Raw genomic sequence first — 12,635 nt, 5'->3', positions numbered from 1 at the left:
TCTGCGATCCACATCCCAGGTGTGGAAAACTGGGAGGCGGATTTTCTGAGTCGTCAGACATTCCATCCGGGGGAGTGGGAACTCCACCCGGAGATCTTTGCCCAGTTGACTCAATTATGGGGCATTCCAGACATGGATCTGATGGCGTCTCGTCAGAACTTCAAGGTTCCTTGCTACGGGTCCAGATCCAGGGATCCCAAGGCGACTCTAGTAGATGCACTAGTAGCACCTTGGACCTTCAACCTAGCTTATGTATTTCCACCATTTCCTCTCATTCCCAGGCTGGTAGCCAGGATCAATCAGGAGAGGGCCTCGGTGATCTTGATAGCTCCTGCGTGGCCACGCAGGACTTGGTATGCAGACCTGGTGAATATGTCATCGGCTCCTCCATGGAAGCTACCTTTGAGACAGGACCTTCTTGTTCAGGGTCCATTCGAACATCCAAATCTGGTCTCCCTCCAGCTGACGGCTTGGAGATTGAACGCTTGATTCTATCGAAGCGTGGGTTTTCAGATTCTTTGATAGATACTCTGGTTCAGGCCAGAAAACCGGTAACTAGAAAGATTTACCATAAAATATGGAAAAGATATATCTGTTGGTGTGAATCCAAAGGATTCCCATGGAATAAAATAAAAATTCCTAAGATTCTCTCCTTTCTACAAGAAGGTTTGGAGAAAGGATTATCTGCAAGTTCTCTAAAGGGACAGATCTCTGCTTTATCTGTCTTACTACACAAAAGACTGGCAGCTGTGCCAGATGTTCAAGCATTTGTTCAAGCTCTGGTTAGGATCAAGCCTGTTTACAGACCTTTGACTCCTCCCTGGAGTCTAAATCTAGTTCTTTCAGTTCAAGGGGTTCCGTTTGAACCTTTACATTCCATAGATATTAAGTTACTATCTTGGAAAGTTTTGTTTTTGGTTGCTATTTCTTCTGCTAGAAGAGTTTCAGAGTTATCTGCTCTGCAGTGTTCTCCACCCTATCTGGTGTTCCATGCAGATAAGGTGGTTTTGTGTACTAAGCCTGGTTTTCTTCCAAAGGTTGTTTCTAACAAAAATATTAACCAGGAGATAGTTGTACCTTCTTTATGTCCGAATCCAGTTTCAAAGAAGGAACGTTTGTTACACAATTTGGACGTAGTCCGTGCTCTAAAATTCTATTTAGAGGCTACGAAAGATTTCAGACAAACATCTTCTTTGTTTGTTGTCTATTCTGGTAAAAGGAGAGGTCAAAAAGCGACTTCTACCTCTCTTTCCTTTTGGCTTAAAAGCATCATCCGATTGGCTTATGAGACTGCCGGACGGCAGCCTCCTGAAAGAATCACAGCTCACTCCACTAGGGCTGTGGCTTCCACATGGGCCTTCAAGAACGAAGCTTCTGTTGACCAGATATGTAAGGCAGCGACTTGGTCTTCACTGCACACTTTTGCCAAATTTTACAAATTTGATACTTTTGCTTCTTCGGAGGCTATTTTTGGGAGAAAGGTTTTGCAAGCCGTGGTGCCTTCCGTTTAGGTAACCTGATTTGCTCCCTCCCTTCATCCGTGTCCTAAAGCTTTGGTATTGGTTCCCACAAGTAAGGATGACGCCGTGGACCGGACACACCAATGTTGGAGAAAACAGAATTTATGCTTACCTGATAAATTACTTTCTCCAACGGTGTGTCCGGTCCACGGCCCGCCCTGGTTTTTTAATCAGGTCTGATGAATTATTTTCTCTAACTACAGTCACCACGGTACCATATGATTTCTCCTATATATTTCCTCCTGTCCGTCGGTCGAATGACTGGGGTGGGCGGAGCCTAGGAGGGACTATATGGCCAGCTTTGCTGGGACTCTTTGCCATTTCCTGTTGGGGAAGAGATATTCCCACAAGTAAGGATGACGCCATGGACCGGACATACCGTTGGAGAAAGTAATTTATCAGGTAAGCATAAATTCTGTTATTTCTTGAATGGTTTCCCCTTAGCTATGACATGGGTATCCAGCAATCATCCATCTGTAATGCCAACTATAATAAACTTCAAAGCCAACTCCTCTTCCTCAGCACTTAAGTTTTGACCCTGATACAGGATATTGACAATATTTGCCAAAAAAAATGAGCTGGAGACAGTGCTTGTCCCAAATCAGATTTAAATCCAAAAAATCTGATTTAAATTAAAAAAGTTTTTTTTTTTTTTTTAAAAATCATTGATTTTTATCCACCCTGCTCCCTGGGAGTGATTACTCCCGTTCCTGTACAGGAACACGGGCAGGGTTTTTATCAAATCTGTTTGTAGTTCCCAAGAAGTAGGGAACTTTCAGACCTATTTTAGACCTCCAGAGTCTGAACAAGTTTCTCAGAGTTCCATCTTTCAAGATGGAAACTATTCGCACCATTCTTTCATTTTATGACAGTGGACTTAAAGGATGCATATCTACATGTCCCTATCCACAGAGATCACAAGTTCCTAAGGTTTACCTTTCTGGACAGACTATTTCAGTTTGTGGTTTTTCCTTTCGCGCTAGCCACGGCACCCAGAATTTTCACAAAGGTTCTGGGGTCTCTATTGGCGGTTTTAAGTCCGCGGGGCATTGCGGTGGCGCCTTATCTGGACGATATTCTAATCCAGGCGACATCTTGTCGACAAGCAAGGTCCCATACCGACATTGTACTATCTTTCCTGAGGACTCTCGGGTGGAAGGTGAATCTGGAAAAGAGTTCCTTAATCTAGAAAGCAAGGGTGACTTTCTTGGGAACTAATCGATTCTATATCTGAGTATTTTTCTGACAAATGTCAGAAATCAAAGATTCTAGATGCCTGTTGAGCCCTTCAGTCCAATCCTCGGCCTTCAGTGGCCCAGTGCATGGAAGTAATCGGCATGATGGTGGCGGCAATGGACATCATCCCGTTTGATCGGTTTCACCTCAGACCTCTGCAGTTAAACATGCTCAGGCAGTGGAATGGAGATTATGCAGACTTGTCTCCCCTTCAATGGTGGTTGTCTCTGGATCATCTATCCCAGGGAACATGCTTTTGCAGCCCGTCCTGGGTGATTGTGACAACAGATTCCAGCCTTCTAGGTGGGGAGTTATCTTGGGCCCTCTAAAAGGCTCAGGAGTGTGGACTCTGGCGGAGTCTGTTCTTCCTATAAACATCCTGGAACTGAGAGCGATCTTCAATACTCGCCTGGCCTCAGTTGGCTTCGGCCCAGTTAATCAGATTCCAGACAAACATAACGATAGTGGCTTACCTCAATCATCAGGGAGGAACGAGGAGTTCCTTACGCGATGACATCCCAGGATGTCAAGAGTGGCATTCTTGCCATCTGTCAGCGATCCACATCCAGGAGTGGACAACTGGGAGGCGGATTTTCATCCGGGAGGGGAACGCCATCCGGGAGTATTCTCCAACCTGATTCTCAAATGGGGTCGGCCGGAGTTTGATCTCATGGTGTCTCGTCAGAATGCCAAGCTCCGAGATACGGGTAAAGGTCCAGGGATCCTCAGGCTGAGCTGATAGATGTTTCTAGCAGTTCCTTGGTCCTTTTAACCTAGCATATCTTTTTCTCTCCCCCGTTTGCTCTTCTTCCTTGGGTCATGGCTCGAATCAAACAGGAAAGGCATCAGTGATTCTTATTGCTCCTGAGTGGCCTCGCAGGATTTGGTATGCAGACCTAGTGGACATGTTATATCCCTGCCACCTTGGAGACTTCCGTTGAGGAAGGTCTTCTCATTCAATGGCCCTTCCTTCACCTATATCTAGCTTCTCTGAAGCTGTTTGCTTGGTGATTGAATGGTTAATCCTATCCAAGCGGGGGTTTTCTGATTCGGGTCATAGAGACCTATGATTCAGGCTCGTAGCCTGTAAACTAGTTGGATTTACCATAAGATATGCGTAAATGTCTTTATTGGTGTGAATCCAAGGGCTACTCATGGAGGGTTTGGAGAAGGGTTTGTCGACAAGTTCCCTAACGGGTCAAATTTCTGTCTTGTCTATTTTATTACACAAAGTCTGGCAGATGTCCCAGATGTACAATCTTTTTGTCATCCCTTGGTTAGGATCAGACCTTACTCCTCCATGGAGTTTGGAATTTAGTTCTCGAAGTTCTCAAAGGGGCTCCGTTGGGCCTATGCATTCCTTAGATATTAAGTTATCTTGGAAAGTTTTATTTCTTGTTATTATTTCCTCAGCTCTTAGTGTCTGCACTCTCGGCATTGCAATACATTTCGCCTTATCTTATTTTCCATTTAGATAAGGTGGTGTGATGGACTAAGCTAGGTTTTTCTTCCTAAGGTTGTTCAGATAGAAAACATTAATCAAGAATTGTTGTCCCTTCCTTGTTTCCTAATCTTTCTCAAAAGGAACGTCTTCCCGCACAATTTAGACGTGTCCGCGTTTTAAAAAAAAGTTTACTTGAGGGCAAGCGACTAAGGACTTCGTCCAGTCCTCTTCTTCTTTGTTTGTAGTTTTTTTTCTGGAAAGCATAAGGGGGTCAGAAATTTTCGGCTACCTCTTTTTCTTTTTTGCTGAAGAGTATCTTCTGCTTTGCATATGAGATTGCTGGACAAGCAGCCTCCTGAGCGGGTTACGGCTCATTCCACTAGGGGCTGTTGCTTCCTCAGGGGTATTCAAAAATGAAGCTTCTGTAGAACAGATTTGCAAGACTGCAACTTGTCCTCTATTCACACTTTTTCTAAATTTTTCAAATTTGATACTTTTGCCTCAACTGAGGCTGCTTTTTGGGAGAAAGGTTCTTCAAGCAGTGGTGGCCTTTAGTTTAGGTTTCCTGCCTTTGTCCCTCCCTTATCACCGTGTACTCTAGCTTTGATATGTATCCCACAAGTAAGGATGAAATCCGTGGAGCTCATCGTGTCTTTAAAAAGAATTTATGCTTACCTGATAAATTTGTTTCTTTCTTTCATGTAAATTAGCAAGAGTCCATGAGCTAGTGACGTATGGGATATACATTCCTACCAGGAGGGGCAAAGTTTCCCAAACCTCAAAATGCCTATAAATACACCCCTCACCACACCCACAAATCAGTTTTACAAACTTTGCCTCCTGTGGAGGTGGTGAAGTAAGTTTGTGCTAGATTCTACGTTGATATGCGCTCCGCAGCAGGTTTGAGCCCGGTTTTTCCTCTCAGCGTGCAGTGAATGTCAGAGGGATGTGAAGAGAGTATTGCCTATTTGAATTCAATGATCTCCTTCTACGGGGGTCTATTTCATAGGTTCTCTGTTATCGGTCGTAGAGATTCATCTCTTACCTCCCTTTTCAGATCGACGATATACTCTTATATATACCATTACCTCTAGCTGATTCTCGTTTTCAGTACTGGTTTGGCTTTCCTACTACATGTAGATGAGTGTCCTGGGGTAAGTAAGTCTTATTTTCTGTGACACTCTACGCTATGGTTGGGCACTTTTATATATAGTTCTAAATATATGTGTTTAAACATTTATTTGCCTTGATTCAGGATGTTCAACGTCCTTAATTTCAGACAGGTCAGTTTCATATTTGGGATAATGCATATGAATAATTCAATTTTTCTTACCTTAAAATTTGACTTTTTTTCCTGTGGGCTGTTAGGCTCTGCGGGGGCTGAAAATGCTTCATTTTATTGCGTCATTCTTGGCGCGGACTTTCTTGGCGCAAAAATGTTCTTGTCATTTCCGGCGTCATATGTGTCGCCGGAAGTTGCGTCATTTTTTTGACGTTTTTGCGCCAAAAAATGTCGGCGTTACCGGATGTGGCGCCAAAAGCATTTAGGCGCCAAATAATGTGGGCAGCTTTTTTTTGGCGCTAAAAAAATTTGAGCGTCGTTGTCTCCACAATTATTTAAGTCTCATTATTTATTGCTTCTGGTTGCTAGAAGCTTGTTCATTGGCATTTTTTTCCCATTCCTGAAACTGTCATTTAAGGAATTTGATCAATTTTGCTTTATATGTTGGTTTTTTCTATTACACATTGCAAGATGTCTCAAATGGACTCTGATCAGAAGCCACATTTGGAAAAACGCTTAACTGAGTGTCAGTTCTACCAAAGCTAAGTTCATTTATATTAAAATGTTATATATGTTTATCTTTAGCTATGGTTTGTAATAAGATATTATGTTATACTTTTACATGCGGAATCCATTAGTTATTTATGCTTATATATTTTCTTTTCTTACAAGAAATATTTAGAAGACTTATAAGAAATATTTTTCTGATTCTATGTTAAAGGGCTTTGTCTGACTTCGTGCCTTCTAATAAAAAAATTTAGGTCTTTTTCACTTCTTTTGTTAATTATTGAAGTTTCCAAATGACCAACAACATACTGATTTATCCTTCTCTGATGATGTTTTTTTCAGAAATTTCTTCATCAGATATTGACACTAACAAATCTACTTTTTTATTATTTTTCAATTAAAGTACATTTGTTCTTTGTTTGAAAAGGTGTTGATTATTTTGGATATTAAGGTAACTAGTTCTTTAAGACTAGCTGACATTATTTCTGCCTATTTATTTCTTTAGAGGTTTTCTTTCCAATTCCCTATACTAGGGAATGGAATAGGCTGAGAATTTTCTTTTATTCCGTCTTCAAAGGTTTTAAACTATATTCTTTGCCAGCAGTTAAACTCAATTTGGAGGGTTCTCCAATTTTATTGGGGCTATCTCTAATTCTACTAATTATGCTATTGTTTCTATAGCAAAATAGTATTTATTTTCCTTAGATAGTTGTATCTTATTTTTGGAAAATTATTTAGTTTCAGTACTTTCTTGGTCCTGTGATTTATTTGGATATTGCAATTGCTTCATTTTCTCTGTTTACTTTAAGATCAAGTAATCAGATTATGATTTATCTTAGCATTGTTAAAGGGACAACATTTACTAGACTAGGTGCTGTTGCATTTGTCTTGTTGTTTTGCATTTATTGATTATGCAAGTCCACTGTATTGGCTGGTCCTTTAAACTGGACTATCATGCTAATAATTTCATTTGTGTCTTCATTTTATTGAATATTTTCGCAAATGAGGGTTAATCTATGTCTTTAGGCTTTTTTGCTAGAAGAATTTTGTGATTTTTAAAAAAAAAAAAAAAAATGCCATATTTCCTTTGTTCTAAGATAATCAATTATTTGTTTTTATAATTGGATTCAATTCTTAACTGTTACTCTGGGCTTCAAGGTTGAGTTCTAAGACTAAAACTTTAAGCTTATACTAGTTTGGTTGTTCTTATTAAGGAACGAATTCCTGAGTTCTTTCCCAGTAACATGTCTATAATTGGAGTTCGAAATCAGCTCCCTAATTTTGCAATGTACGTGCCGTATTCCAGCTTGGCTGGTAAGGGGCAGGTTAAAGGCTTCTTTGAAATTTATTTTGTCCAAATTTCTTTGATTTTATTCCAGCAAGGCTAACACTTTCTTTAACTGTGTTTCTGTCCTATATATTATGGGTACTGTTGAAGCATGGCTGGGCACCCATTGGGGTTCAAGCGCTGCTCAGCACCTGGAATCTTCTGGGGTATTTCTTCCAGTTTCTTTGAGGAACCGGGTTTTTGGAGTTTTAATCAAACTATTTTGCCTTTTTATGGTCTTTGATAGAATTATTTGTTTTCATTAGATACAATAAATGCATATTTTCATTTTTCTGTTTTCATTCAGATTATTTTCTGAGGATGCGGAATCTCATATGATTCACTTACTCTTCAGGACATACAGGGAGTGCAGAATTATTAGGCAAGTTGTATTTTTGAGGATTAATTTTATTATTGAACAACAACCATGTTCTCAATGAACCCAAAAAACTCATTAATATCAAAGCTGAATAGTTTTGGAAGTAGTTTTTAGTTTGTTTTTAGTTATAGCTATTTTAGGGGGATATCTGTGTGTGCAGGTGACTATTACTGTGCATAATTATTAGGCAACTTAAAAAACAAATATATACCCATTTCAATTATTTATTTTTACCAGTGAAACCAATATAACATCTCAACATTCACAAATATACATTTCTGACATTCAAAAACAAAACAAAAACAAATCAGTGACCAATATAGCCACCTTTCTTTGCAAGGACACTCAAAAGCCTGCCATCCATGGATTCTGTCAGTGTTTTGATCTGTTCACCATCAACATTGCGTGCAGCAGCAACCACAGCCTCCCAGACACTGTTCAGAGAGGTGTACTGTTTTCCCTCCTTGTAAATCTCACATTTGATGATGGACCACAGGTTCTCAATGGGGTTCAGATCAGGTGAACAAGGAGGCCATGTCATTAGATTTTCTTCTTTTATACCCTTTCTTGCCAGCCACGCTGTGGAGTACTTGGACGCGTGTGATGGAGCATTGTCCTGCATGAAAATCATGTTTTTCTTGAAGGATGCAGACTTCTTCCTGTACCACTGCTTGAAGAAGGTGTCTTCTAGAAACTGGCAGTAGGACTGGGAGTTGAGCTTGACTCCATCCTCAACCCGAAAAGGCCCCACAAGCTCATCTTTGATGATACCAGCCCAAACCAGTACTCCACCTCCACCTCGCTGGCGTCTGAGTCGGACTGGAGCTCTCTGCCCTTTACCAATCCAGCCACGGGCCCATCCATCTGGCCCATCAAGACTCACTCTCATTTCATCAGTCCATAAAACCTTAGAAAAATCAGTCTTGAGATATTTCTTGGCCCAGTCTTGACGTTTCAGCTTGTGTGTCTTGTTCAGTGGTGGTCGTCTTTCAGCCTTTCTTACCTTGGCCATGTCTCTGAGTATTGCACACCTTGTGCTTTTGGGCACTCCAGTGATGTTGCAGCTCTGAAATATGGCCAAACTGGTGGCAAGTGGCATCTTGGCAGCTGCACGCTTGACTTTTCTCAGTTCATGGGCAGTTATTTTGCGCCTTGGTTTTTCCACACGCTTCTTGCGACCCTGTTGACTATTTTGAATGAAACGCTTGATTGTTCGATGATCACGCTTCAGAAGCTTTGCAATTTTAAGAGTGCTGCATCCCTCTGCAAGATATCTCACTATTTTTGACTTTTCTGAGCCTGTCAAGTCCTTCTTTTGACCCATTTTGCCAAAGGAAAGGAAGTTGCCTAATAATTATGCACACGCTGATATAGGGTGTTGATGTCATTAGACCACACCCCTTCTCATTACAGAGATGCACATCACCTAATATGCTTAATTGGTAGTAGGCTTTCGAGCCTATACAGCTTGGAGTAAGACAACATGCATAAAGAGGATGATGTGGTCAAAATACTCATTTGCCTAATAATTCTGCACTCCCTGTAGTTAGAGGATCTTCTTTTCTAAAGCTCTTGATTCCTCACACAAGGGTCACCTTTTTTAGGTTTCCAGATAGTTTGTGTCACTGTCCTTGTCTCTATCAGACAAGGGATAATGTTATGGGTTCCGTCTATCGGTACCTTTAGTCTCTATTATTTCCTTCAGTTGCTATATATGCATAGAAGTTTTAGGTCTTATGGCCATAGCATTGGATTCAATTCCCTTTGCTCATTTTCTCTAGAAAGAACCTTTCCAGTCTTTTATAAGTGTTGTTTCTTCAAGAACATGGTTGGAGGATCAATTTTACCAAAAAGTTTGTTTGATTCCTCAGACAAGGGTAACCTTTTTAGGTTTCCTGATAGATTCAGTGTTCTTGATTCTGTCTCTGACGGACAAGAGGCGTCTGAAATTGGTTTCAGCTTATCGAAACCTTCAGTCTCAATCATTCCTTCGGTAGCCTTATGCATGGAAATTCTAGGTCTTATGACTGCTGCATTGGACTGCGATTCCCTTTGCTCGTTTTCACATGCGACCTCTTCAGCTCTGTATGCTGAACCTGTGGTGCAGGGATTATACAAAGATATCTCAATTAATACCTTAAAAACCGATTGTTCGACACTCTCTGACGTGGTGGACAGATCACCATCGTTTAGTTCAGGGGGCTTCTTTTTGTTCCTCCAACCTAGACTGTGATCTCAACAGATGCAAATCTGACAGGTTGGGGAGCTGTATGGGGGTTTCTGACAGCACAAGGGGTTTTGGAATCTCAGGAGCTGAGATTACCAATCAACATTTTTGGAACTCCGTGCAATTTTCAGAGCTCTTTCAGTCATGGCCTCTTCTAAAGAGAGAGTTGTTCATTTGTTTCTAGACGGACGATGTCACAACCGTGGCATATGTCAATCATCAAGGAGGAACTCACAGTCCTCTGGCTATGAAAGAAGTCTCTCGAATACTTGTATGGGCGGAATCCATCTCCTGTCTAATTTCTGCGGTTCATATCCCAGGTATAGACAATTGGGAAGCGGATTATCTCAGTCGCCAAACACTACATCCGGGCGAATGGTTTCTTCACCCCAGAGGTATTTCTTCAGATTGTTCAAATATGGGGACTTCCAGAAATAGATCTGATGGCTTCTCATCTAAACAAGAAGCTTCCCAGGTATCTGTCCAGATCCAGGGATCCTCAGGCGGGAGCAGTGGATGCATTATCACTTCCTTGGAAGTATCATCCTGCTTATATCTTTCCGCCTATAGTTCTTTTTCCAAGATTCTAAAGGAACGTTCGTTTATTCTGCTGGTGGCTCCAGCATGGCCTCACAGGTTTTGGTATGCGGATCTTGTCCGGATGGCCACTTGCCAACCGTGGACTCTTCCGTTAAGACCAGACCTTCTATCGCAAGGTCCTTTTTTCCATCAGGCTCTCAAATCCTTACATTTGAAGGTATGGAGATTGAACGCTTGATTCTCAGTCATAGAGGTTTCTCTGACTCTGTGATTAATACTATGTTACAGGCTCGTAAAAACTGTATCTAGGAAGATATATTATTGAGGTCTGGAAGATTTTCATTTCTTGGTGTTTTTCTCATCATTTTTCTTGGCATTCTTTTAGAATTCCTAGAATTTTACAGTTTCTTCAGGATGGTTTGGATAAGGTTTGTCTGCAAGTTCCTTGAAAGGTCAAATCTCTGCTCTTTCTGTTCTTGCTAGTCTTCCTGATATTCATTGTTTTGTACAAGCTTTGGCTCGTATAAAACCTGTTATTAAGTCATTCTCTCCTCCTTGGAGTTTGAATTTGGTTCTGGGGGCTCTTCAAGCTCCTCCGTTTGAACCTATGCATTCGCTGGACATTAATTACTTTCTTGGAAAGTTTTGTTTCTTTTGGCCATCTCTTCTGCTAGAAGAGTTCTGAATTATCTGCTCTTTCTTGTGAGTCTCCTTTTCTGATTTTTCATCAGGATAAGGCGGTGTTGCGAACTTCTTTTAAATTTTTACCTAAGTTTGTGAATTCTAACAACATTAGTAGAGAAATTGTGGTTCCTTCATTGTGTCCTAATCCTAAGAATTCTAAGGAAAACTCGTTGCATTCTTTGGATGTAGTTAGAGCTTTGAAATATTATGTTGAAGCTACTAAGGATTTCCGAAAGACTTCTAGTCTATTTGTTATCTTTTCCGGTTCTAGGAAAGGTCAGAAGGCTTCTGCCATTTATTTGGCATCTTGGTTAAAATCTTTGTTTCATCAATGCCTATGTCGAGTCGGGTAAAACTCTGCCTCAAAGATTACAGCTCATTCTACTAGGTCAGTTTCTACTTCCTGGGCGTATAGGAATGAAGCTTCGGTTGTTCAGATTTGCAAAGCAGCAACTTGTTCTTCTTTGCATACTTTTACTAAATTCTACCATTTTGATGTGTTTTCTTCTTCTGAAGCAGTTTTTGGTAGAAAAGTACTTCAGGCAGCTGTTTCAGTTTGATTCTTCTGCTTATAATTTCAGTTTTTTTCATTATAAGATTTAAACTTTATTTTGGGTGTGGATTATTTTTAGCGGAATTGGCTGTCTTTATTTTATCCCTCCCTCTCTAGTGACACTTGCGTGGAAGATCCACATCTTGGGTAGTCATTATCCCATACGTCACTAGCTCATGGACTCTTGCTAATTACATAATTTATGTAAGAACTTACCTGATAAAATTCATTTCTTTCATATTAGCAAGAGTCCATGAGGCCCACCCCTTTTGTGGTGGTTATGATTTTTTTGTATAAAGCACAATTATTCCAATTCCTTATTTTTTATGCTTTCGCACTTTTTTCTTATCACCCCACTTCTTGGCTATACATTAAACTGATTTGTGGGTGTGGTGAGGGGTGTATTTATAGGCATTTTTGAGGTTTGGGAACTTTGCCCCTCCTGGTAGGAATGTATATCCCATACGTCACTAGCTCATGGACTCTTGCTAATATGAAAGAAATGATTTATCAGGTAAGTTCTTACATAAATTATGTTTTTTAGACACTGAGTCCACGGCCCGCCCTGTTCTCTGAGACATGTTATTAATTTTTGTTAACTTCAGACAGCTCTGCACCTTGGCTTTTCCTTTCTCTTCCTAACTTTGGTCAAATGACTGGAGTGGGAGGGTAGGGAGGAGCTATATAACAGCTCTGCTGTGGTGCTCTTTGCCTCCTCCTGCTGACCAGGAGGCGTAATCCCACAAGTAAGGATGAAATCTGTGGACTCATCATGTCTAAAAGAAACAAATTTATCAGCTAAGCATACATTCCTTTTTATGACACGATGAGTCCACAGATCATCTTAATTACTAATGGGATATTCACCTCCTGGTCGCAGGAGGCGGCAAAAAGCACCACGGCAGAGCTGGTTAAAAAGCTCTCCTTCCCTCCCAC

Source organism: Bombina bombina, chromosome 9 (assembly GCF_027579735.1).
Source record: "Bombina bombina isolate aBomBom1 chromosome 9, aBomBom1.pri, whole genome shotgun sequence".
Lineage (NCBI taxonomy): Eukaryota > Metazoa > Chordata > Amphibia > Anura > Bombinatoridae > Bombina > Bombina bombina.
This window is presented reverse-complemented; position numbering follows the sequence as displayed.